Source organism: Apus apus, chromosome Z (genome assembly GCF_020740795.1).
Source record: "Apus apus isolate bApuApu2 chromosome Z, bApuApu2.pri.cur, whole genome shotgun sequence".
NCBI classification, from domain to species: domain Eukaryota; kingdom Metazoa; phylum Chordata; class Aves; order Apodiformes; family Apodidae; genus Apus; species Apus apus.
The window spans coordinates 10,566,247-10,589,796 of NC_067312.1; the positions used below are offsets into that span (position 1 = coordinate 10,566,247).

The 23,550-nt window shown below is 52.6% G+C and overlaps 1 protein-coding gene across 6 annotated transcripts in view; it reads right to left on the minus strand.

Annotated features, from left to right (window-relative positions):
* ATOSB (atos homolog B) overlaps positions 1-6,548 on the minus strand; it is a 39,109-nt gene extending 32,561 nt beyond the window's left edge. For 2 of the 6 annotated variants that reach the window (XM_051642008.1, XM_051642009.1), the window contains exons 1-3: positions 3,313-3,340; positions 2,152-2,460; positions 641-719 (exon numbers count right to left, since the gene is read on the minus strand). The gene's annotated coding sequence lies outside the window, so the exon portion shown is untranslated. Of the gene's footprint in view, positions 1-640; positions 720-2,151; positions 2,461-2,680; positions 2,738-3,312; positions 3,341-6,481 lie in introns of those variants that run through there. The other 4 variants (XM_051642011.1, XM_051642012.1, XM_051642010.1 and 1 more) reach the window with 4 other exon arrangements.
* Positions 6,549-23,550: the final 17,002 nt, after the last annotated feature.

Genomic DNA, 23,550 nt, shown 5'->3' on the forward strand with positions numbered 1-23,550 from the left:
CCACAGCCATCTCAGCCCACCAGTTACCTTAGAGCAGCACAGGCCTGATCTTCACATTTCTTGATAGGCCAATACAGAGATCAACAGTCCTGAACCGCTTTGCTGTCACTCTAAGCCTCACACACCACAGCCAAAGGCCTCCTTAAGCTACAAAATCCTGAGAAAATGCAGGAAGAGCTCAACTGGTTCTGACAAAGTAAGATCAAGTCTGCCACAGGCTGTGGGTGAAGTCTCAGGTCTCTTTGTTCAGGTGAAGGACAGCGAGCAGCAGAGACCAGCAGCTGGGAAATGCTCCCACTCAATACTCCTGGTACATATGCAGAAGGACGAGTGCAGCAAGCAGCACAAGTTCCCAGGGGCTTAAAACACATTGCCCTTGAGCTCCTGACAACTGTGTGCAGGGTTCAATGGCCTCAACAGCACCAGTGGGACACATCCAGGCTGCCTTCACCACGCTGCCAGACAGGTGGGAGGCAGGAGCATCCAGCAAGCCTGGGCTGTGGGAGCATCTAACCTGGGTGACACCTACTGTACAGAGCTGTCCCTGTGGGCCAAGGGGAGGAGAGCACAGGGTTCCCTGGCTTCTTCACATGGCCCTGGTGAAGGAAGAGGAACCAGCGACAATTGAACAGGTGCTAACCTTGGTGTAGGGCTGAAGCAGATGGGAACGGCAGCGCAGCGTGGTCTCGGGGTTGCTTGTTTCAGCTGTCTTGTGTCACCTGGAAAGACAAGTGCACAGATGCACATCAGCTCAGCTGGGAAACACCCTGCTCACAAAAGAAAACCTTCTGAAGCCTAAGCAGGCAGTAATTGCTCATCCAAGCCAAGCAATTTTGTGGCCTATACACAGAAGCAAGAGACCCTGTGAACAGCAGCACTTCAAAGATCCCACCGTATGTTTTACCAGCGCCAAAGCCACACCTCCAGCTGCAGCCCTGACTCCTGGGGTTCCAATGGTCACCACAGTTCCCTGCATGATGCTGAGTGGGTGCACAGTTGGCTCCCCAGAGAGGGCTGCCAATGCTGCAGCCACTGTCCCCCTTCCCTAGATTTCAGTAGGAAGTCAAGTCCTTTCTGCACCCTCGGCTTCGCTCTCCTCCACCCGCGCAGCCGCGCGTTACTCCACTACGCAGGCTTTGCCGGTACACGAGTGGGTGCGCTGGCATATGGTTTATCTGCAAGAACAGGCTCTGGCTGTGGTCCCTGCTAAACCACCCTGTGGGGACAGGGAGTTAGGGCAGGGAGGGCCGAATTCTACTGTGGGGAGATGCCACCCCCAACAACCCAAACAGACCACGCCACACGTGACGCCGCCGCGTCTCCCAGGATACAGCGAAGCTGTTGGAACAACCACCCCTTAACAGACATCTCTGAGAGGCCTGCCAACACTGTCACTGAGATGTTAAGACTCCTCCCCGGGCTCACAGTGCTGTAGTTACAGACTACCAGAGTTTGCACTGTATGGGGGCTAGGACCTTGTGCCCAGCAGGTGCCAAAACCTGGGACAACATCAGCCTCCCCAAAGCCAGGTCTGACATTTCTCTGGATGCAGGCATGATGAACCAAAGCTGCTTAGGGACAGTCCCTACTGCCCAGCCTGACCTCCCACATGGGCAGCCACCCTGCAGTACCACCAGCAGCACAACCCAACTCTGACCAGAGCTACAGCAGCCGCGAGCAGCCACACTGCCAGCCCCCCAGAAACAGAGCCTTTCCATCAAGATATGGGCAGCATCTCCACACTAGCTTACTGGTGCCCCAGACCTTAACACAGTCAGAAAGGCACCCAGAAAGTTTCTGCTTCATGTCACCTACACAGCCAGCAGGTCAGCCTGCACCAGTGTCCCAGAAGAGGTCCTGCCTGAGAGTGGTACCAGCTAGTCAGCACGGCTGTGCTCCTGGAGAACTTACAAGCAGAACAAGCCCCAGTGTACATGTAAATATACATATATGTAAAACCCTCCACCAACTCCCTGTTCTACCACATATCTTTCAGAGAACGCTCGAAAGGCTCTAAGCCTGAGCAGTGACAAGAATTGCTTTGGACATGGCTGAAGTGCTGCCACTCACATACTGCTGCAGCACAGGAAGCGATGGCAACGTACCCAACAGGGATGGGTTCAAAACACTCCCCAGGAAGCATGCAATTACCCCAAATGGACTGTGGCCAGGAGATCGGGATTATCACCTTCAGCTCTTGCATAAAGGCTTTGCACCTTTGTTCACTTCCAACAAGAAGAATCACAGGGTTGACAGCAGCCCTGTCCCAGGAAACAGATTTGTTACTGAAAAGCCCTTCCAGCTCAATCACTAGCTGCACTTCTTGCAGAACATAGGACTCCTTTGAAGGCTTCCCATCCAAGTGTTGTTCTGCCATCACACGGCTTAGCTGCGGGGTTATCCAGGCCACAGTACAGGCAAGTATGACTGCAAACCACTGGCCAGCCCTGAAAAAACCCTCTGAAATGCAGAGCATGTGAGCTCAGCTGCTCTTCATTCAGGATTCACAACCAGCTGAAGACACTGACAGAAACAGGGGGAAAACATGTTAATTGGCAGCTGGGCATTCACTAGGCCAAACAAGGGAAACAAAGAAAAGAAGAAGCAAAGGCGGAGGGAGGATGAAGATTTGCAAGGACCCTTGTCAGCGAAAGAAAATTCTTTTTAAAGCAAAACTCACACTTTGTGAGACCAAGTTCTTTAGATGTTGTATTCATCTGGTTCATTTGCTTACAGACTAAAGCAAAACAGAAAAACAAAGGAAGAGAGCTGGTCAGAAAACAGGCACCAGGGAGCAGAGCTGAGAGGCACTGCCGACAGAAGGAAGGATAGAAACACACAATGGCATCACCAGCACTCAGGAACCTGCACAAGCCACTGGAGGAAGGGGGTCCCTGGGAGTGAGGTGCAGTGGAGAGGCATCAGGCAAAACCCTCCCACAGAGGACCAAGTAACCTGCAACGACCCTCTCCACAAGCCATCTGTTAACATACAGATGTCTTCCCTTGGGATTTCTCCCATGTTGCCCTTCACACCTGACCTGTCACCTGTCTGGACCACCCCGCACAGGAGGTCTCAGGTGTGACCCCTTTTCCTCCCTTTCGTTTCCAGCACAGAAGAAGTTTAGCAGACTAAGCAGTCACCATGGTTCTGCAGACATAACTATAAACATTGAGTGTTATAAGCAGACACTGACTGAAAAACATGCTGTTAATTTCAGAAAGTGCAGTCACTTAGAGAGACTTAATGAAAACCAAAATTGCTAGAAAGAAAATTGTTTCTGTCCTGGCTTAAACCAGGACAGTCACATACCTACAAAGGTTTTCTTGTTCTGCATGCAGGAAGCGTCCTGGCCCCAGGCACTGTGAATTTCCACACAGCACACGATGCTGCCTACAAAATCTAGCAGGGGACAAGCATGGGCAGGCCCAGGGCAGCAAGGGCAGGTAAAGGACTCAGGAAGAGTCTCAAGACATTGACTATGAAATTCTGATCAATAACTGTTCTCTTGAGCCACCCTCAGACTCAGGAGCAGCAAGGAAAGTCTGGGCATCTCTGCATTCTGCTACTCAGCACGGCTGTGCAGAAACACGACAGGGTGAGCAGTTGGTAGCAGACAGCAAGGAGGAGGACCAGCAGTGCAGATGCGCTTCTCTGGCCTCAGAGGTCCCTTGAACTCAGGGAGGGAACTTCCCTTCCTCCTCCAGCTCCGCATGACCTGAAACTGCTGAGGGAACAAGGGCTGGGAAAGTTCAGCCCCACAGCTGAGGGAGGGTGTACAGACTGGGGGCATCACCTGCCTTGGAAAGCCACCAGGAGTGAACCAGCAACACTTCCCGTAACATTAAAATGATACTTTATTCCCTAAAGTCTTCTTCTGCAGAGGGCAGACAGGAAGAGCAGAGCACTGAGAGCTGCTCGGCCCAGCTCGCTGCACAAGCAGCAGAGCCCCTCATGGAGCTGTGGGTCTCCAAAGTCAGGGCAGGGTGACCCTATCAGCTTTTCTTTCAGCAGTGGGTCAGAAACCTCTCATGCAGGGAAGAGATAAAAGGGGCAGAGCCAAAATGGCCCCAGCCCTGCCTCACTTGCAGGCTGGACCTTGCTCTGCAAGCCCAGCTCCCCCAAGGACTGCAACCCTGCAGCTGCGGGGATGGGAGGGCTTTGCTGTCCCCACACACCCTGGTCACCCCAGGGGCCACGGGAAGGGACATTCTGGGCTCCCATTGGAGTCAGCAGGAACCTGGCGAAATCACAGAATCATAGAACTATTCAGGTTGGAAAAGCCCCTTGGGATCACCAAGTCCAACCATCATCCCAACTCTCCCCTAAACTGTACCCACCAACACCACATCCAAACGACCCCTAAACACATCCAGGGATGGTGACTCAACCACCTCCCTGGGCAGCCTATTCCAGTGTCTAACCACTCTCTCTGTGAACATTTTTTTCCTAATGTCCAGTCTAAACCTCCCCTGTTGCAGCTTGAAGCCATTCCCTCTGGTGCTGTCGCTAATGACCTGTGAGAAGAGACCAGCACCCACCTCTCTGCAATGGCCTTTCAGGCAGCTGTAGAGGCTGATGAGGTCTCCCCTCAGCCTCCTCTTCCTCAGACTAACAAATGCCGCCGGAGCAGCTGCCACAGACAAAGCGAGAGCCCTGGCAGCAGCGCTGCCCCGCTCTGATCCAAACCCAGAGAGGACCCTCCGGCCCACCCATCGCCCCGCGCTGCCCGGCGCTCGGATCCCGCCCGCCGTGCCGAGCCGTGCCGGGCCGGGCCGAGCCGAGCCCGGAGCGCAGCCGGAGCTGCATGCCGGCACCTGTAGTCCCTGCCGGCCCCGCCGAGACCCGCAGGATGCGAATGGCTGCTGTCAAAGGCGGCCCTGACCAGGCTCTACAGGGTGTCTTCGTTCTCGGCGTCCTTTTTGCTGAAGCACAGCCCCACCAAGAAGTACCTCTAGCACCACCACACCCAGGAGTTTTCTTCTGCTTCCCCTGCCAGACCTCATTCACCCCCTGCACGTGCTTCCAAGTTGGCCAAGACTCTCCTTTGCGTCAGGCTTTAACCCTGCTGCCTTCTCCACCAGGTCCCAACTCTTTGCTAAGGCTAAGAGACACAACCCAGGCAGAGGAGCAGGCCTCTAAGCAGACCTTTGATTCCATGATGCTTTTAAAAAAAGGCACCGAGTGGAAATTACTTATAAAACACCCCAAGGGGCAGCGTGACATTCCTCTACCATACACTCTCCGCAGCAGCTGCAAACCCCAGGCTCCTTCCTTAAAAAAGGAGTCTGGAAACCCTGGATATAAGTCCATGACCCTCCTACACATCTCCTGACGGATTCTGCTCCCAGGTGGGCTGTGCACAAGCTCCCCACCCCATCGTGCAGCCATCCCCTCGGCCCTCCCCGATGCACAACAGCTGTATGAACACCACATCTGGGGCTGCCATGAGCACATCTGCATAGTTTCTGAAAAAAAACAGGGTGCTCTGGCCACACCAAAAGGCTTGAAGGTTCTCCCCCCCCCGCCCCCTGCCAGGTCTGTCGCTGCTGATTTTGGTGGGTCTCTGGGCACGGGTGTCCAGGGGGGATGGGAACAGCCAGTTGGGCCCAGCCAGGGCTGGGCCGGAGCCCAGGAGGAGGAGGAGGCCTCATGCTGTCAGCAGAGCTGCGGACAGGCTGTTCCTGCTCATGTGGCTGCAGAGGGGATAAGGCCTTCCTGGGGGAGACCAGGCACAGCACAGCTCCTCCGAGCACCGGCGGGCTGGGGGGGGGGGGGGGGAAGACAGCCAGGCTGGGGGGCACCCCCCAAGCACAGCCCCAAAGCACCGGCCCTGCCCACACTCCCGATGCTGCCACCTCCACACCCGCCTCTGCCAGGCTCTCTCCGTGGGCCCCCCGAGGCCGCAGCCCCACCCCCCCCCCCCACCCCCCCGGGACACCGACTCCGCGACAGAGGAGAGGGCACGGCCCCCCCTGCGCAGCCCCCCAGCCGCCGCCCACCCTCCCTCCCTCTCCCCCACCTCCTGCCACAGCCTCCCCGCTCCCAGCCCCCGCGCCGACCCCAGCACTTCCAGCCACAGCTCCCTCGGCCGCGGACCGCCGGATACAACACCCCGCCATCCCGGCCACGGCCCCCCCGGCTGACCGCCCTCCCCCATCCCGCTCACGGCCCCTCCGGCCGCAGCCACCCCATCTCCCTCTCTCGCCCCTCTCCCCTCCTCCGCTCAGGGCCCCCAGAGCCCTCCACCCGAACCTTCTGGAACCGGCTGGGGGGCGGCGGGGACGGGGTGCATTAACCCCTCCCTCGACGGACAGGTGGCCTGTCCCCCCTCCCCGATGCCTCGTTCACCTCCGGGCCCCCCCCAGCCCCCCCTGCTCGGCTCGGCTCGGCTCGGCTCGGCTCGGCTCGGCCCGGCCCGGCCCGGCCCGGCTCGGCCCGGCCCGGCCCGGCCCGGCCCCCGCGGCCCCGCCGGACCCACCAGCGCCCCCTCCGCTGCCTTCGCCGCCGCGGCCCCGACTGCTGCGCGGCTCCCGCAGCTCCTTCCGGGTGCCGCTGGGGACACGCCCCCCGCGCCCGCCTCCCCGGCTCCGATTGGTGCGCTGGGCGGCGCACGGGGCGGGGCTAGGCGAGAGGTGGGGCGGCGCGGCCAATGGGCGGGAGGAGAAGTGATGACGCGCCGGGCCGAGGTCCCGCCCCTTCCCCGCCCCCTCCACGTGCGGGTGTGTGATGACAGCGGGGAAGGGGCGGGGCCAGCCCAGGAGGGTTCTCATTGGCCACCGGCGGGGAAAGGGGCGGGGCCTGGCGCGGCGCTGGGCGGGGCTTGTCTCGCCCGGACCCCCCCGGGCACCCCCGGCCCCACGGGCGCCCCGTGTCCCACGGACCCGGCCTCCCCCAGGTGGGACCCCCGGGGTGTCCCCCTGACCCAACACACACAGCCCGAGCGGGACCCTCCGGGTGGCCGCCACCCCCACGGTGTGTTCCCCTGACCCATGGGCACGGCCCGAGAGGGACCCCCGGGGTGACCCCCCGCCCCACGGACACGGCATCCACCAGGTGGGACCCCACCCCCCCCCCCCCGGTGTTCTCCTGGCTCACACACATAGCCCAAGGGGGGGGGTCCCCCACTCCATAGACATGGCTTCCTCCCGGTGGAACACCCGGGGTGTCCCCATGGTCCTCGGACACAGTCTGAGTGGGACCTCTGGGGTGTCCCACACGACAAGCCCCAGGTGGGACCCCTGATGTTTCTCTTTGACCCAGAGACACCACACAGGTGGGACCCCTGGTGTGTCAGCCATCCATCCGTCCATCCATCCCCCTGCCACTGCCACGGCCTACACAGGACCCCCGGGGTGTCCCCTGCGCCACAGGCATGGTCTGCCCCTGGTAGGACCCCACAGACACGGCCCAAGCAAGACCAGCCACCCGACCAACTCCCCGTGCTGCTCAGCAAGCCGCAGCTGCAGGGCTGCTCTAAAAATAGCGGGGACTGGTCCCACCAAACGATAAATATAACCAAGATCTCTTCTGACTGTGCTAGTGTGCAGAGAGCTGGATGCAAACTGTCTGCTGAGCCCCAAGCCCCCCCCCCTCCCTTGCCTCTTTGCCAGCCTGGGGGCATTATTTTTGGAGGCTCTGTCATGGATACAGCCGTGCCGGGCACTTTCCGGGAATAGCCATGTGCAGGGATGCAGCAGGATGGTTGGTCCTTCCACCTCCCTGACCTCCATACACTTTTCTGAAGGGAGAAGTGGCAACTCCATGCACCCATAGCAGGGACCTCATATCCTCCTGGGGCCTCAACCTATGGTGACACAGGAGATTTGTCATTAAATATCCCCTGACTGGTCCCAGGATGAGTTTGTGTGCCATTAAAGGTTATTAAATATACAGAGCATTTTAATTCTTGAGTGTGATGATGGGAACACCTGATTCACCAGTGTTGATGGTGGCTTAGGAGCCACTGTCTCAAAACATGTGGGTGCAGGTGCTGCTTTCAGGGAGGAAGAGACAGGGAGGCTCAGTTCCCCCTCGCCCCTGCTCAACCATCCCAGCACGGGTTTCCTACCTGTTCCCAGGGCAATATTTCGCTTTTCTGCCCTTTGGCCCTGTGTGTCAGCTCTGCCAAGAAGCTCTGGTATCCATCTGGGAGGGGAGCAGAGGCCACGGAACCCAGAGATGGGCTGAAAACAGCACGGTCCACGTCTCGTGGCCACTTCCTCAGGCTGTGTTTTCCAGCTTAAACTGACTGACATGAGCTCAGGGTTAACAAATGGTTAATGAACCATTATTGGCCTGAACAGGAACTGAACTGGAACAACTTCAGTCACAGCTGAACCCATGGTGGAGCTGAATCCAAAAGATTTGCTGGTTCAGCTCCTTGGCTGCGGGGAAATACGGGCTCCTTTGTCCTTGACAAGAGTAATACATTTCTGTTTATTGTGTGGGCAGCAAAGGATTAATAATATCCCAAGTTATTTACCTCCCACTTTTGAGTGTTGAGGGTTTGTGAGCAATGTCCCTGCTGAGCACACTGTCCCTTAGCAACCTCCTCTGATTTTTAAAACAGGTTCCAGAAGGAGGATTAAGGAGCAGGACGTAAAAACTCCTTTGAACAGGCTGGGTGGGGTGAAGGTGCCCCTCCTGGGAGAGGGGCAGAGCTTCAGCTGTGGCCATGAGACAGGGAGAAGCAACACAGGCAGAATTCAGCGTCTGGAAAACCTCCAGGATCTCGGAGGAGATGGGGAAGCAGGTTACTGCTCAAGCCATATGACTGCCTAGCAGAGGGACAGCCCACCCAGGGCTGGCCAGGAGTGGGCTTCACCCACCCCTGCACACCACGGGCACCCGCAAAGGACTTTTCACAAGGCTCCGCGAAGGCAAGCGGGGATGTCTAAACCCACTACGCAGTGCTCGGCCACACGGCTGGCCGGGTTCCAGAGGCTCGCCTGCCAGGAGGAGGAGGGTGTTCCTTCAGGAAGGTGAGGTGTCCCGGGCAGCGTGCGGTGGAACCAACCACCACGTCCTCCTGGGATGAGCTCTGCTGCCCGCGGGGCTTCCCTTTGAAGGGTGCGCTGGCGAGGTGACTGGGTGCTGGTGAGTTCATCGCTGGGTGAGCTCCCTCCCGGAGCTGCCCCGACCGGCCGGCTCGGGGGGCTGGGGCTGCCCAGCCTGTTTGCCAGGCCGGCTGCTCCCTCGGAGAGAGGAGGCTGTTCAGCTCCGGCAGGTTGAGGAGCTGACACCAGCAAAGATCCGGCCGCAGCTGTAATTCCGTGTAATAGTTTTCATCACGGAAGGATGACGTCCCCCCGTGCACAGGCTTGTTTTGTCGCCGTGGGCGGGTTTCACGGTTGCAAAAGCACCTCCAGAAAGCAGGCACAGCATCTCCTGGAGCTGGTGGGGCAAGATGTGCCTCTGTAGGGGGGATGCCACCCCTGCACTGCCTGCAGGCTGCCTGCTCCATCCAGGTCGGTGTAGGGAAAGCAATGAAGGACCCAAGTGCAGAAATGAGCCCAGAAAGACCTGGAACCTTGCCAGGGAGGGATGGTGGAGAATTTTAACAGGCCTGTGGAGGAAGCTGGTGGGAACCAGCTGTCACGTTGCTCAGGGCCTCACCGGGCTGGGCCAGTGGGGTACAGAGCACCCCACAGTGACTCATGGCTTTGTCCCAGCTGGCAGAGAAGACAGAGAAAGCCCAAGGGCCAGGCGTGCAAGTGGAACATTGGGTGTAATTTCCTCTGTTCCCAAAAGTTAGCAAAGGAGGAGAGCAAGGCGACACCAAACGCTGCCTCTCTTTCCTGTCTCAAGGAGGGGATGCATCCCAGTGCCCCACTGTGCCATGCTGGAGCCAGGGGACATCCCCTGGGCTGGTGCTGCAAGGCCTTTCCCCCACTGGAACCTGTTCCCAGCAACGTGCTCAGCTTGCCTGTTTGGCTAAATGGCTGTAAAACCGGAGATAGGAATCACGCTCTGAGAGTTTCCTGCTGGAGGTGCCCTCTGCCTCTGGTGGGCAGGGGTGACATTCTCTGCCAGCACATGGGGACCCCTGCATGGCTGCAAGCAGTGCTTAGGGTCACCACACCACCAACGTCACTGTGGCACCCCAGCTGAGCTCTGAACCCCACTGACATCTCATCCTGAGCTGGGGATGTCTGCTGGGACTCAGAGCCCTGCTGGCAGAGTGGGGGTTGACAGCACTGATGGGGAGAGGTGGATATACTGCTCATACTGCTTTCATGAGCAGCAGTGGTAGGGGTCAGCCAGGCTGCTGTCTTTCAGCCAAACCTCCCATGACCTTCATAGCTCCAGTGTTGCTTCTCTCCTATCTGTTGTTGCCCAGCTTCTGTAGAGAAAGGCAGTGTGTCCACCCCCATGGGACTATGGGACAACTTAAGCATTGAGGGAGCAAAGGCACCTTCCATGCTACTAGGCTGGGTGCAGATCAATAATTCAGTGCTTTAGCCACCACACTTTACTGCTGTTTTGTGTCTGAGACGCACAGGGGCCTTTGCAGAGCCAAACAGGGGGACTGACTGTGGGCAACACTCAAGAAGTCCATCCTGGAGCTGCTGGCAGACATTCTACCAAGGGGTTAGGGCTGCAGGTTGCAGATTGGCAGACTGAGGAAGAGTTTCTGCAAGGGAGAGGTGCAGCCCCAAGCAGGTGCTTAGAGAAGGAATATCTGCAGGCCTGAGATTTCACAGCACAAAGCCACAGCAGATCTGATGTGGTGTTGGTTACTACCTACACTGAGCAGGAGGTCAGGCTGGAGATGTCTCTGCCAGTGCTGCTCAGGAGACACTCAGCTGAAACAAATAATCCCTGCTAACCCCTTACTGTTGGGCATACAAACTGCTGCCACTTCAGTCCTTGGGGACACCCGTTGCCCTGGCCAGTTTGACTTCACTTGGTGGCCCTCTCCTCTCACCAGCAGCTGAGGAGCTGGAGGCTGTCTGTGGGTTTAGGATGGCATCAGCAATGGGCTACAGAGAGAGTGCTGCTGGTCTGGGCGATTCACCCACCTCCCCAGCTCTGCAGAGGGATGCACACTGCCCCTGCATTTGGCCTGGGAATGGATCATCGAGCTTCTGCTGCGGCTTCCCTGCAGAAATCATAGAATCATAGAACTATTCCAGTTGGAAAAGACCCTTGGGATCACCGAGTCCAACCAAATGTTCCCTTTCTTTTATGCTTGCCTTGGAAAGAAGGAAAAAAAAAAAGGGGGGGAGGAACTGATAAACTCTGTTTACTCACTCAGATAGCATCGGCCCTCAGCAGCTGGCTGGTGTGGGCTGTGCCGGGGCTGGTGTGTGCCAGGGCTGCTCAGAACCATGCAGAGACATCTCGGCCTTAAGTATGCAAGTTGGGGCTGATAGCAGGAGGCAAATGTCCCCTTGGTATCACCTTGGTGGAGTGGCAGGGGCTGGGGCCATCCAGAAATGTCTCCCACCACTGCAGGCTGCCCCAGGTCCCAAGAGCACCCACTCCCTCTGGGTATCTGCCTGCACCTAAATTTTGGCATTCCTCCCTGGCCATGCTAAATGTTCAGGGCTTCCTGGAGTTCTGTGTTTTGGAGCACTCGCAGGGGTCCTGCACCCCGTGCAGTGTCAGCATCCTGGGGTGCTGCAGCCCCTCTTCCAGCAACTGGAGGACCTGGCCAAGCTTTGCACAGATACAGGATTTTTGAACCCCCCTTTGTGTGTGAGGATGGCTCCAAGGCTGTGCTGTGTGGAGGGGCTGAAAAACCCCTTCCCTGCTGCCTGCTGCTGGGGAGGTGCTGGGCTCTTTGGGGTTCATCTGGAAACTGAGGTCAGAGGGAATATTTCCATTTTGGTAACTGAAAATATGGGGTGATGAAAAATCCCTTCCCACGCTTGTCTTGGTCAGTGGATGCTGCCTGTTGGCACAAGGTGGCAGCCCAGCCCAGCTTACGTTCAGCAGGGCTGTGTCCAGTGCCTCTGAGGAGGGAGCCGGGCCCTGCCGTGACCTGCCAAGGTGGCCCCATCCCAGCAGACTTGGGGTGCCCGTCCTCTGCAGGATGTTGCCTGTTATGGGAGGAGCAAGCCCTGCTGCAGGACACAGCCACCGTCTCATGGTCTAGGAAAGGGGCTGTCAGGGCAGTGGGCCAGCAGCCAGGGGGTTGCACCCGCATCACCCACCCTCTGGAGGAAGGAGAGCCCCTAGGCACTGAGCTTTCTCTGCTCATATACATGGTAGTGAGGTCCCCCCAAGGCATGGGGCTGCCCTGGCCACAGGCACCCATGGATTGCACCACGGCTTCCCCTGGCTCTGCTTCACCTTCCCTCTGTGAGGGGGCTCTGGGGGCAAGGGACATGCTGGTGGGCTCCAGTCCAGCAGCCCTTGGGCTAGAGAAGGCTCATGGTGAGGCCACACAAGGTAGATGGTTGCTACCAGAGCTTTCTTGCTACCAGAACCTTCTTTCAGGGCCTTTCTGAGCAAGAAGGAACAAACACAGGAATGAGGGAAATGAGCCAGCAGAGCCATGAGGAATGACGGGCTCTCCCCAAGCTGGGGGTGTTAGGAGAGATTAAAAGTGTTCACAGGCATCTCACCCTGATGTGGCTCTACACCTCCAGCAAAGGGATGTAGAGAGGTGTTTTTACAAAGTCATGATGCTACGGTGGTTGAAGTTCTTTGGCATCAGTTCTCGCTTCTTGAGGCTCACTGTATTTCCATGTCCTGCTGTTTGCCCCTGCCTCTTGCAGGTTGGTGGCTGTTTTGTGCCCAAGATTCCCCATGGGTATGTTCAAGGAGACAGCCACAAGGAGGCTCCCATTTTTTCCCCTCCATCCATCCATGCATGCTCTGCAGGTGCATTGTTGTATGAACAGGAAGAGCTGTGAAGCTCCTGCCATAGGATAACTCAGTAGATCTACAGGATGGTGCCTGGCTCAAGCGTGGAGTTCACCCCTGTCCCCCAAGCAGCCAAAGCTCTGTGTGTGTGTCTGCCTTGCTTGACTGGCTCCATCTTGATGTGTGTCTTTTCCCATCTTGTGTTTGCTCATCTGGAATGGAGGACACATAAGAACACTGCTGATGTGATAGGCCTTGTTAGAGGTCTGCACCATCTGGCATTTCCTTTGGATTTATAGTCTAATGCTGTATCAGATTTGTTTACCCCCTTGTTGTCACCATAACCTGAGCCTTGACTACCTAAGGCTGGGAGATGGGCACCCCAACCTTTCCTGTCATTGCAGGACCCTGTTTTCAGGCACTGCATCTTTGCCTTAAACCCCAGGCAAACCCTTAGCCATCTTTGGGTAGGGCTGCTCCCAGCTTCTGTAGGAAACTCTGGCAGGAAAAAGCCTGACTGAACAGTTGAGCAGTTCCCCTCTGTGCATCTTAAGCACATCTGCATCTACATAGGCAGAGGAAACCAGGCCAGAAGGAGCCCATGGAGCAGATGGACAGATCTGAAGGATGGGCTGTGCTAGCTGCCAGCATTATCAGGCAGGGCTGGGCAGCACGAGCAAGCTGCTGTACTGGCAGTATGCCTGTCAGCATCCAGAAAAACCCTGTCTGAACATCCACCTGAGTACAACTGCTCTCCATGCTCAAATGTGCAGTCATGCTCAGCCCCACAGCTTTGGCATCTTCATGCTCGGGGGAAGCAGATAACAGAGAGGACAAACCTTCCTATCCCAAATTACAGCCGTGCATGGCCTGTCACCTCTGCTTGCACAGGGCTGGGACCCTTCCTGAGGTTTCCTTGTGCTACTTGCAGGCAGCAGGGGAGCTGCCAGCTCTGGCTGCACCACTGTTGGCTGGCCAGAGAGCAATGTCCACTCTGGCTGTTATTTCTGTCCTAGCTTCTCCCCCTCAAAGGGATGCTCTTGCTGGGCCCCTTCAGCTCCTAGTGTCCAGCTCTCTTTCCCATGCCTGCTCTTCATTTCAGTGAATGCACTCAATCCCTCACCAGGCGCTTGGGAGGATTGAGAATTAAATGATGCTAAAATCCCTGCCAGCTGCCCATGTGGGGCTCCCTGGATGACCCTCGCCAGCTCAGCACAGGCAGATGCACAAGCAAAGAAGGTCACGTCAGGAGCCTCAGACCCCCCGCTCCAAGCACCATGGCTGTCCCTGCCCCAGGGAAGCTTTTCCCAGGGTGCAGATTCCCAGTGCTGTGGTGAAGAGGTGTGAGGGTGGCTGGGGGCTGAGCAAAGCCCTCTTACCTCTGTGCTTTGCACGGCACTAGTGGAGGATGCTGCAGGAATGCTGGCAGTGACAGCAATGGATGGGAAGTGGGTTTGGGCTCTCTGCAGCAATTTCCAGCCAGAGGACCTGTCTCTGTGTCTTTCATGCTAGTTTCATGCTTTCATGCTAGTTCCAGTAGCAAAGCTGGCTTGGTTTTCATTCAGAGAGGGTAAATATACAACCCCAAATGTGACTTCGAGCTGATAAATGTCACCTGCTGATGCAGCTTAAGCCATTAAGTGCGTCCTTTGGCCACCATATGCATGCTGTGGGGACAAAGGGTCTCACCAGCAAAGCTTTCTGGTGGGGAAGCTGTTCTGGGTGCAGAGGGCTGCTCTGCAGTGGGAGGCAGTTGGCTACTTTTGGGATACCCGTCTCCAGGCTGTGCTATCTGAACATGCTCTACAGGGACAAGCTGTTTCCAGAAGCTGGCTGCTTGCCCTGACAGGCCTGGCTCTGGAGCTTCATCTCCACCAGCTGCAGCTGGAATAAATACACAGGGGAGCACAGGGGTGCATAAAAGTGCTGCTTTGCAGCCACGTATCCACTTTGCTGCCAAATGGGTGAGGGAAGGAAAGAGGATAATGTTCCTGAATTAAAGTTTCAGCCCTTTCCTCCTCCATTACTAATCCCCATTCAGATTTAATCAGGCAAAGAGTTCTGAATTACTGCAGCAGCAATCCATCCCAGAGAGGCTGTACTTCAGTGGCTGTTGTGCAAGCTCACAACAAAAAGACAAACCTGTCTCTCACAGGTTGCAACGTGAAACGCAGCAGCACATAGAGGCACCACCAAGGGGCACCCGGGGGGGAAGCAAAGTCAGCCAGTGCAGCATAGATGGGAGCAGGCCAGCTGGGCCAAGCAGTTGGCTCACATCTTGGGAGCATTGCAAGATGAGTGTGGAGGGATGCTGAAAACCTCAGAGATGAAGCCAAACGATCAGCGAAGATCTGGGAGAGCTGGGTGACAAATGCAGGATGTCCATGTGGTATCTCCTCAGGACTGTGTCTGCCAGATGGGTCCAATATTTGGCTGGGAAAGGGCCTTTGCAGCACAGTTCAGAATAGCTTTGATGATATTCCCAATGGCAAGGGAGTGGGGAAAGACCAGAGCTGTTCTGCCAAAAGGCTCTGCAAGACCTTGGTGTGGAGAGAGAGAAGACTTGGTTTGAAGACTATACAACTGGCAGGATAATGATTTTGTATACCACGATGGAAAAACTTTGTGAATGTGAAGAGGTTTTTTCTAGACAATTTGAACTTGAAGCCATGGGATGCATCTGTGAGGAGAAAATCATGGCAGGTTGAGATTAATTTTGGACAAAGAAAGCTGGGTCTGGGACAGAGAGGCAGATCTGCAAATCCACATGGAGCTGTATGAGCTGGTGCACTTATCTGAAGACAGAGCATTAGATTAATCTCATCTGACACTTCCCATTTCCCTTAGCTCAGGTCCTCATGATCCCTGTAATGTCAGTAGAGAAAACAGGTACTTTTGGGGTATCTAACCTAGTTTGAATATGTATTTGAGGGTGAAGGCAACTGATAAAAGTGTTTTAATGGATTGTAAAGAGGAACAGTGGGAACAGCTCAGAGACAGACAATCACAATGTGAACACCTGCATTTGCTCAGCTAAGTCCTGACCCAGAGGGAATCTCACAGAAAGGCCAGGGGAATGCCTGCCAGAAAGAACACTGAGGGAATGACCAGTGAGGACACCGGACACAGAAGGCAGAGGAGAATGGACTCTTAAGGAGAAAAATGTGACCAATGACCCAGGGGTGAAAAATCAGGGAGGAAAAAGCATCATCACACCTTCTAACACTGCATCAGCAGGACAAAGAAGGGGCTAGAAAATGTCCTTAGGACCTTTGCAGGGGAGCAGAGCAGTTGTACAGGCTTGCACAATCTCACTGTCAAAGCAGTGCAATCCTTCCTGCTTTTGCTTCATGGCCAAGTGGGCACATCCCACCTTCACTTAACAACTCAAGCTGCCTGTGTGGCTGTATGAACAGAGAGAAATATAGAAATTATGAGGCTGAGAGAGAGCATTCAGCATTGATGGCCTTGAATGAAAGTCTGAGGATGAGTTTTGAAAAACCCCTATGTCCAAAGGGACAGTTTATTTATTTCTTCCAGAAAGCCAAGACAGGTACAGATGCCAGCTCCTCCATCCTCACATGCAGACACAATTAGTATTAAAACTTAGTGCCTAAGGGGCATTCATGTTGCCTTCACAGTATCCTGCAGTTAGAGAGTTTGGTCTCTAGAAACTCATTCTGTCAGCACTAAATTGGTGAAGCCACAGAAAGAAACTCCCTAATTAACTCCAGAACTGGGCAGTTTTCTGCCAAATCCTCATGTTACAAGCAACCTTGAACAAAGACATTAGGTTTGACCTACAAGGCTCCTTGGTACTTCCTGATTCTGCCCCGAAACCTCCAGATCCTGCAGGGAAACATGCACTTTATCACTGCTGGGTGCTGTTTTAGCAGATCTTTCCATGTAAAAGCAGGAATTGGGCTGTATGGTAATTTCATAGGAGACCTCTAGAGAAACTTGGCTGCCTTATGAGAAGGTGGGTTCAGGGATGCTTTTCTTTGACATCTGTGTTGTCTCTGTAAGGGGTTCTGGTGTCAGAATATCTGGCTTTTTGCAGTCAAGCTTGGCGTGAATGCTGCAGGCTATAATCAGCTGAGGAACTGGGCTTTTCCCTGTGGATGTGTCAGCCAAAGCTTGGCTTTAAGAAGCTCCTGAATGCACAAGACGGCACCGGTGTCACCAGATGGGAATAGGAGATAATAGGTGGCTGGATGAGAGCTGCAGACTAGAGAGGAATTGCTGGGTAGGGGAAGAGGCAGATGATGGGTAACAGATGCTGTGATAGAAGCAAAAATGTCTTTACCCAGTATCTTCATGAGCCTTCAGCAGTTCCATATGTATATGCAAATATCCCATGGGAGATAAATGGCTAGCAATTAAGGATCAAAAGACAGGGCAAAATTACGGTATCCACCTAACATTACTTGCATTTGGATGCTGTCTTCTTCTAGATTTGTGTGGTTGCCAGTAGCCAACACTTTTCCAAGCAGAATTTTCTGTGTCAATGTGTGTAGCGCTGAACATGAAAGCAAACAGCATCTGGAAGCAAACAACTTGTAACGAGCGCCATTAGGAATTTCAATCTGCAAACCACAAAATTATCCCTAGTACATGTAAATGACTCTGCCAATCTGTTTCTTTCCTACCCACTAAGCATAACAATGACAATGGGTTCATTTTCCCACTTGGGGGGAGGCTCACATCAGCATCTCCGGAAGTGGCAGGAGGACCTATCACCCATCCTACAGGCAGGCTGTGTATAGTGGAGCCATTCCCCAAGCTCTGCCAGTGTTTAGTCTGCCACCGACCAGGGAAACAGCCTTGCTAATTACTAGAAATCCTGAAAGCATCAAATAATTTCAAGCCAGGCTCCTGAGGGAAGAGGAATGGCATATACAAACAGTTTGCTAGTCACGGTCTAATTGCTAGAATTTGGCCCAGGTGCTGGGACTAAGAGCAGTACCCTAAGGAAAGGGCTGTAGGGTCTCTGATAAGAGCATTCACTTGGGATCTTGGCTTTATACACTTAGAGGAAAGTGTGAAGGGTCAGAAAGCATGCCTGGTACTGACCCAAACCACTCTGGGTTAAGCAAACGTAATTTCAGGTAGGTTGCTTTTCCTGGCCTCTTATTTCTAGAAACTGGAGACTCACTCCTGCCTCCTGGTAGGTCTTGAGTCTCCCCTCCATCCCTGTGAATCAGCAGGGGCAAGTTTTGGTCCAGAGAGGTGGACTTAACCTTCTGCTGGGCACCTCTGTTATGACCTTATCAGCATATATTGATGGATGCCACTATAAGCTGTGTGGTTTGGGTGCTCAGATGTGAGAAACTGCACAAATGGGGACAGGGAATGGCATCTCAGCAGACCAGGAAAGTTAATTTCTCTGTAGGTGATGGGAAACTAGACCAAAGTTGCATTCCACCCCTCCTACATCACCCTCCTGCACCCCTGTTTCTGCTGCTCCTCCTGGCCTGATCTTAGTGGCATTACTCTGTCACTGCCTTTTTCTCTAGGATTGTTTTGTTCTTGTGTCCCTTTCCTCAACGAGAATCACCAGCTACTTGCTGAAGACAAGACCTGGCAAACTGCTGCCAGCATCAGGCTGCTAATGGCATTGCCTGCAGCCATGCTCTGGCTCTAGGCTCTAAGAGGTATTTCAGCTGAACCCTTCTCAGGTAGATGGGAAGAGATGAGAAAGAAGAGAAGCAGGAGGGAAATGACTGCCTTGGGGAATGGCTGGCACTGTTCAGGATGCAGATGGGGACTGGAGGTGTTGGTGGTCCCTGCTCCTTCCCTTTGGGTGGGTTTGGACAAGTCAGCCAGGTGAGGTGAGGGATGGGTGTTTTATCGTGGTATGTTGCCAAGGGTACCAGGTGACAGGGCAAGGCTCAGGGCTGCCTGCCCCGCTGCCCCACAGTTGTAATCTAGTAACCAGGGACTTCTCACTCCTCAGCTTTTGCAGCTTGCTGCCAAGGCAAACCTCAACCCAGGCAGGATTCTTGCAGACCCCTTATCACAGCCCCAGTGTTTAAACAATCATATCTGTGCCAGGCTATTTCCCTCCAACCTTTGTGGATTTTCCTAAGCAATTTTATGTAACCAGCTGGGCTGGATTGCCATTAGCATAGAGCAAAGGTTTATTGCCCTTTTTTTCTTGCTTTAAGATAGAAAAGGAAGTTATAAAAGCAGTATTTTCTTTCTTTTTATTCCTTTAAATTTTATTTATTTTTATCCTCAAGTCTTAGGAGAGGCTCAAAGAGCTTGTGAATAGTTTCTGTCCTGCTGCAACAGACACCATAATACCCAGCCCAAGAAAAAGAAGACATGTGGGATTGTTAGCTACAGTTTTGAATTTTGCTTTTGTATTTGCTTTTTAAATGTTCATTTAATTCAAAGATGCAGAAAACAGTGTAAAGAAATATTCCCTAAATTATACTAATCCTGTTGAAACAGATGTTACTCAAGGTGTTTCTGTGGAAGATCTCAAGGGGGTCCCCCATTTTTGTTATTCTTTCAAAACTGTCCTCTCAGGCCTACCATCAGGGATACAGGGGGAAGTTCAGCAACATACATGTATTGGTAATAAAGATGTAAGGTCCATGAAAACAGCAGCTTTAAGGTTGTGATGCTGCATCCTCTGTGACTTACCTTCACCTCCAGCTTGCTCTGTTATTAAGAAAACTGCCCAGCAGCTGCCAGGCAGGCTGCATTGTGAACACAAGTAAGTAAAATCTGGAGAGTCCTTAATTTTCTATTTGTTGTTTTAAAAACAAAGGAGATGTGAGGGAGGACTGGGAAAAACTACAATCTGGAATGTGAGATACTTCCTAATTATTAGTTATTGCTTGTGTTAAATTGCAACAATCAGCAGCAGGGTGCTAGACATTGTATGGGCATTTAATGAAATGGATAAACTTCTGTTATCTTCGTATTTAAAATTATTTGTAAAAGGATTTTTCTAAATCCTTTGGAAAATGCAACAAAAATGAGAGCCAAAATGTGAACAAGAGAGACTCCTTGTTGAGGCAGGGAGGAGAGAGTTGTGAAATGCATGCTTTCTGCACACCCCTCTGAGGAGGCTGGTGAAGAAAGTTTTCACAAGGGGGCTTTTATTCTGCTATCACAGCTCTGAAAGCTTGATGTGTGTGCCAGAGGGAGGGCAAGCCTGCCTGCCTGCTTTCCTCCTGCTCCTCACATAGCAGGAAGGCACGGCACACACGCACACCATTTGGACTCCGGCACCTACGGAACAACTTAGCTGGAAGGTTAAACAGCCTGCTTGCATAGGAAACGTCAGTCACTTGGCCACTTCCAGAGGGCTGGTGGCTCTCATAGCCTGGGAGTTTTGCCTTTCCCTGCAATGTATTTTATTGCTCTAGAAAGTCATTTTACAAGAGCACTATAAAAATTTTCTGACAAAACCCATACTGCTTATAAATACAGTTAAATGCCCTCCCATACTCTTCATGGGACTTACCAAGGCATTTTTTGTTTCCATGCAGAAGTTCTTCCTTCTCTCCCTGCCGCTCTCAAATAACAGATACACTATGACACAAAATCACACCAGAGGGGAGAAACTCTGGCCGGCTGCTCCTCATCAAAGTGAGAGGGATCCAGTGTCCCCAAGGGGTAACACGATTTCCTTCATAACTGTGACTGCCTCTGTGGCTTTTCACTGTGCTCTTGGGTGATGAAGCAGGTCAAGCAGACAGAAGAGTCCTTTGCAGTTCCAGGATGCTCTTTCCTCTGAGCCCATAGCCTTGCCTCTATTTGCCAACAACTTAAACTTCGACAAATAGCTCCTCTTTTATCTCTGACAAATGTTCTTCTTCAATGAATATAAACTACAAAAGCAAGGGAAAAGTATCCCCCTAGGCTTCTCCATTGAAGAATAACCTTCTTCACTCCTCAAATGTCTGTTAATGTGAACAGAATGAAAATTGAAGACACAGCTGTAAGGCAGGAAACTACCCTGGCTGGGGTGAGGGGTTTTGCACTTTGTCAAGTTAAAAGTGACTCCTCTTGGAATGGCAAAATATCTGATTTCTCTAAAATGAAATGCTTATTATTCCCTTTGCAATAGGGAAGCCATGGCTGAATTTAAATATGAATCTGACCAGAGTGGAATATGGAATAGCAGAATGGATGTGTGATTATTAAATCAGAGGGTGACCATCTCACAGGACCACATAGATCTGGGTAGTTAATTTCAGGCATCGACATCGGGAAACACTGGCCTTATGCTGTTGTGGTCTGCTGTGCACAATACATGCCACCCATAGTTGAGAAGTGCTAACTCAAACAGAAAGAGCTACAAAACAGAAATCATACTGCCAGTGATCTCCGGACTACTTAGAGAAAAATGCTTTTTTTAAGTCTGGCAAAGGAAAATCAGAGAGGGTTGCTGTCTCATGACTAAATGTTAGGAGGAGGTAAAACACTATTTTAGGTGAAAGGTGAATTTGGTAGGAGGATGAAGGACATGAATATGTTGGAAACTGGCTGCAAGAGGGTTCCTGTAAAGTACATGAGCAAACTCCCAAGCTATTTGTGAAAGAGACAGGGCTGGGGAAAAGGGGCAGTGGGACTGTAGGGACAGGGCTTCTGATCCCAGCTTTTTCTTCAGTCTTGTGTCCCCATCACTCTAGCTCCTGACTGCCAGGAACCATGTGTCAAGAGAGAAACAGTAAAGGATAAAACATAGCCAAGAATAACTACCACTTAAAGGACAGGATTTCTGCTGATCAGAGAGACCACTTCAGTCTAAGGCAGAGGCTTTCAGAGCACCTGGGGGAGCAACAATAGTGGCAGTGTCTATACTGGCCAAGTGAGAGATCACTAGCAGACAGCACCCGTCTTAGCATTAATGATCAGATCCCAAGGAAATATCCCCTGTTGAGGTCTACACTTCACCTAGGCCCAGTGTTGCTGGCTTTGCTGCTCACTGCTTGGACAGGCAGAGACCCCACACTGCATGTGTGTGCACCTGGGTGTAGCATGCAGTACAATCCCACTGTGCTGCTTAAGGACAAAGCACTCAGTATGAACAAGAAATTATGTGTTTGGGATGCTTGGGATAATTGCATGAGAAATGGGTTCAATTCTATCAACTCCAGCATGAGTGACTGAAAGACCTTCTGTCAGTTCCCATGGAAGCTGTTCTCTAATCAGAGGGGTTTTTATCCTGAGATGAAAGGATGTTTCTCCCCTCTCTGGCCTTCTGAACATGGATTTATAATCGAAAAGCTGGCAGATCTCTTTGTGCTATCTGTTTTAAATGGTTATGTGGTGACGGCATCCAAGCATCTCATCGTTGCTAATGTATTTATAACCAAGATACCCCTTATCTTTAATACGTCCTTCCTTAAAGAACGATCACAAACTCCATTTTGTGGATGGAGAATTAAGGCACAAACACTAAACCCTACCCAAGGTGCCCACGCTATGCAAGGAGGAAAGCTAAATGGCTGCAGAGAGTTCCTGAGTACAATGAAAGGAAAGACTCAGTACAGGGACGTCAGTGGCAGGTTGAACAGAACAGTTGGAGAGTGTCTGATTCAAGTGGAAATTAAAAGGAAGCCACCAGTTAATGCCTTAAATTGCCAGACCACTGTCACTTCCAGACATCACCAGTCTTTAGGAAAAGTCAACACTGGCACACTGGAAAAAAGATGTCTGCCCCAAGTTGCAGCCTGAAGTTTGGCTGATTGTTTGGTAGGGGCTGATACTCTCCCCCTATCCTACTGCCCTGCTGGTGCAGAAATCCTATCTATTCCTAGATCTCTAAAATTTTACAGGTATCCTCCTGTTTGATAATTTTTAGACTGTTAAAATGAGCGTTTTGTTTTACATATAACTGAGAGAATTGTAGGCTGCTTGCCTGCAAGTTTCAGTGCATGTATATGGTGTTCTTCAGCTACTGCACTGATTACCAGCTGTGATCCACTCCAGAGAAAGCTGCATTTCAACATGCTATTGAAATGGCTCCCACACACAGGTAAAACACCATGCCACATTATGAAAAAGATCCTGTGATCCCCTAACTGTTCTGCAAAAGTTACATTTCATTAGTAAGCAAATAGAGCAAGAATACCAGTGAAAGACATTTCAGAAGCCTGTTATCTTTACAGTCAAACTTGAGGGTTGCTCCCCAACACTAGGACATCAATGAACTGCTTAATCTATACTCAGCACCTAATTCCTGCCAAATGTCACAGGGTAAATTAAAAGCTTTTTCCTTATCTTTAGAGCTTAACCCCAAAAACCAGGTCTGAGATGATTTTTTTTTTTCTTTTTGTCAGTTGCGTAACAGAAAAATGGTTTAACAGACCTAAACCCTTTGATTTAAAAGAAAGCCCATGTGGGTTTGCAACATGCCAAGTTTCAGCCCAAACCACTCTCCAGCAGCAGAAATACAAAACTCAAAAAGGGAAGACAAACAAAGAGAGAGGAAGAAAATGCCGTTTACTTAGTCTGTTCATATCGCTACAGTATAGCTGTCTGAACAGGGAAACGATAGCAAACAGGCAGGCATAAAACAGCTGGCAAGCTGCGGCAAGCGGAGGATCAACCATTTATTACTTTCTTATCCAGCAGCAGGTGAGCTGAGACCAACGGATGGGGACTGAGCCACCGGAGAAAATTAACTCTTGCTCTGCAGGGAGTGAAAACTGGGTGTCATTTCAGAGGTGGCAGTGATGCCTCCATTCTGTGTTTGCAGAGTAACTCGAG